The following is a 3,629-nucleotide window of genomic DNA, read 5'->3' on the forward strand; positions in this document are numbered from 1 at the left end:
AAAACTCGTGTCCGCCATCTTGGATTTAGAAATGAGTGCCATATTCGTAATGAGCATCCCCAAATACCTCGAAAAGGATACCCATATAGCATATTTTGAAAAATCGTGTCCGCCATCTTGGATTTACAAATAAGTGCTATATTCGTTTTTCATCGACAAACCCGAGCATATCTGTAGGCACCTGATCGACATTGTCGGGCAAATCTGTAGGCACCTTTAACTTAATGATGAGTTAAGCAAGATACAATTTCCCCACTTTTGAGGGAAATGTTATTCCATGGCATCATTATTTGTATATTTGTGTGCGTGCCGACGAGCGTAGTTACAAGTTGCTTACGCCTACATGAATTTGGTTTTTGCCTCACTTGTGACAGTTCGTTTGATATGAAACTATCCTTCTATGCGTTATTATTCTAAGCTTACAAGTTTATTTTATAATTCACGTATAAATAAAACTTCAAAAGATATTTCTAAACGTAGAACATATTATGAGCCTTTGAAATTATACTGTTCGGGAATTTTTCCGGAAAAATGTCTACTATTTGAAAATTTTCGGATAGTTACCCAACAATAATAGTTATATTAATGTTACTTTTTTGTCCTCTGGTCATATTGCCGACCAACAATTACAACACGTGTTAAGGGGGAAGATTTAAGGTTAAAAGTCACTGATCAAAGTACTAATAATAAATAGTTTATTTGTCTCAATACATTAATAAAATTTATAAATAGTGAGCATAAGCATAATATAATGAATTGGAATATAAATAAACATATTCGAATCAATGCGGATTCAACTATAGTCTTTCTTTTTTGAAGACGAAGTAAAATGATATTTGCAGAGTTGCCAGTTTTCGTAAAATTTTAAATAGTCATGTAGTTGTTGTCGACAGTTTTATCGATAGATTGAAAGAAGGTAAAATTTTGCCAAAAATGTCTGAATTGTGGATATTACGACGTTCTAATGATTACTAATTGAGTTACTGATTTTTTATTCTTATTTCGACAGTTGTTCTACTAGTATCGAAATATTTTTTATTTATATACATTATAATAAGACGAGGCGGATTTGATTAAATATATTGACTTAAAATGAAAAAAAAAAAAAATTACCATTAATTACAGGTTTCATACCACGATATGATTTCTTTTTAATTTCCCGATATTTGTCTACACGCTCCATGAAAAGGAAGTTGTATTTAGTGATAATCATTTAATGAATAACCATGAAAGCTTTAAAATCTATATTGTAATGTAAAACTTTAAAATATGTCTGGTCTTAGTTTTTCAATTAACATTGTTCTAAATGCAGTGTATGTATGTATGAACTTACAAAAATCGACAATTCAAATAAACATGTGTTGATGAAAAGAGACAAGTTCAGCTATTTATAGCACAGTATGACTAATATTCAGTCTATACTCGATAGAATATTTATCGACTGCAATCACTAGCTGCTTGGAAGCGGGCAACCCTTTTGCGCAATGAACTATCATTTTACTCTATCTTCAAAAAAGACAGACAATATACCACAACGCCTATTTTCGCGGATTGCCATTTAATGCAAATTGCATAGATTGTTGCTAGAGTATAATTTAGAAATGATTAGATTAGTCGGTACCTACTAGAAATTTTTCATCAGCCGCCGACGAACTTGACCGACGTTAAATTGGCGTGGCGGAAATTCGTTTTATTTTAATGGAATCTCAGTTTTTTTGTTAATTATGAACTGTATTCAAATACAATAATTCCGTACAAATACAATGAATTACGTTCCTCTTTACATATTTACAAATTTATATACTTACTCGATGTTTACAATTGGACGTAGTTAAGGAAAAAGAATCCAATCCACAAAATTATCAAAAAATGAGTTATATGTACCAAACGGTTCCTAAAGTCTAACCTATTAGATCAGCAAAAAAGAATCCAACATATAAACATGAACAAACATCTCTGGAGTTACATGAAATTCTAAGTTTTGAAAATAAAACGAGAGAGAGAAACACTTTTAAACTTCAATCTGCCATATCTTGAAAGTGACTGGATGTGCTTTGGATCCTTTTTGTTTAACTACGTCCAATTTATACTAGATTTAAAATAAGAGTATTTTTATGTGATTGTTTTTGTTCCGGTTTTTTTTTTAATCTACATACTAATTTTATTGAAAGCACTGGTCATTGTAATTCCATATAAGACACCATTGAGATTATATTATAATTATTATGATAATAGTCGCAGTGGTAGTTAAGTAAGACTGAGCGTTATTTTCCGAAAGCGTTTCAAGAAATACTTTCTTTCAATGTAACGAAAAAACATTTCATGTAAGGTTTCAGAAACGGTTACTAAAGAAACGACATTTAGGGGGTGGGTTAGGTGGTGGTTTAGCGGTGGGTTAGGGTTGGGTTAGGTGTGTTAGGTGGTCCCCCCCCGAAGGGGTTCCCGCCTTGTCGTGGCGGGGGAGCTCTAGTAGCCGTGGTCGATTTTTTTTTATTTTTATTTTTTTTTTAAATAACGCACACACTCAACATAGCCCCCAACTAGGGAAACCCTGTGTCGCGGGTGCCATGGACACACATAGACAACCACAAATTACACCCAAACTCACGAGAGAAATAAATGTAGGCCATACAAATATTTCTCCCGGCCCGGGAATCGAACCTGGGACCTCTGCGTGGCAGTCCGGCATGGTAACCGTTCGGCCACAGAGGCAGTTAAATTTTTTAAAGATTTCATCCCACGTTGAAGCTAAGAGGAACCCACGGGGCCGGCCGATGGTGGTAGGCTGGCCCGAAGAGGAGGTTTCTTCTATCTAGGCCTGGAAAAGTACGAAGGGAGGTTAGTTTTTTTGGGAAAAGCGTTTTTTTGTAACTGTTTCTGGAAAGCGTTTCTTTTTAGAAAATAACCGTTTCGTTTCCCCATAACCCAGCTTTACAGTCGAGTCTCAATAGTGTATGAAATGGCATGGTGAGTGAATGGAATGGCAGTGATGACATTCATTCACAACGATTGACGTTGCCTTACTACGGCTATTCTGTGTTCTCATCCTAATTACCGTAGCCATTTCGATGTTCTTAGCCTAATTACCGTAGCCATTGTTTTTTCTGGCCTATTACACCCAATAACGTTGAAATATGAAAACTTCAAGCTAAATTATCAATGTCTAAACGGCATTAGAATAGTCAAAGTAGTTAACAAGTTATTAAAGTAATTACCGTAGCCATGGATACGATAATTAAAGTTTAATCAGTTTTCACATCTAGTCCCCCGATGATGGAAAGTGGAAGGCGGAATCAAATTATGCAATTCCATCGCACACTCTCCGTATAGTATTATATTATCTGTGGTTTAGTTAATACGCCTAAGTCTCACAGAAGTTTTCTTTTTAAAAATACAGAAATTGATTTAATTTATTTTTAAAGACCTGAAAAATATATAACACGCTGATCATGCCGCTGCTGCCGGCGATTTCACGGCGCTCATGTCTACTCGATACAAAGTTTCCAAGTAGATTAAGTGTCGTATTCTAGAATTCTACTCAATGCTTAAGTCAGGACTTGAGTATGATTCAAAGCACTAGAAATCATACTCAAGTCCCTGCCATTAGGGTCGTATTTCCAGTGCTTGTG

At 34.9% G+C, this 3,629-nt stretch overlaps 1 protein-coding gene across 1 annotated transcript in view; it reads right to left on the reverse strand.

The window, feature by feature from the left end:
* Nucleotides 1-2,754: 2,754 nt before the first annotated feature.
* Nucleotides 2,755-3,629, reverse strand: part of LOC113225569 (dymeclin) — a 28,583-nt gene continuing 27,708 nt past the window's right edge. The window contains exon 16 of the transcript XR_003310030.1: nt 2,755-2,818. The gene's annotated coding sequence lies outside the window, so the exon portion shown is untranslated. The remainder of the gene's footprint in view (nt 2,819-3,629) is intronic.

Source organism: Hyposmocoma kahamanoa, unplaced genomic scaffold (genome assembly GCF_003589595.1).
Source record: "Hyposmocoma kahamanoa isolate Upper Pololo Valley unplaced genomic scaffold, ASM358959v1 167, whole genome shotgun sequence".
In the NCBI taxonomy this organism is placed as follows: Eukaryota; Metazoa; Arthropoda; class Insecta; order Lepidoptera; family Cosmopterigidae; genus Hyposmocoma; species Hyposmocoma kahamanoa.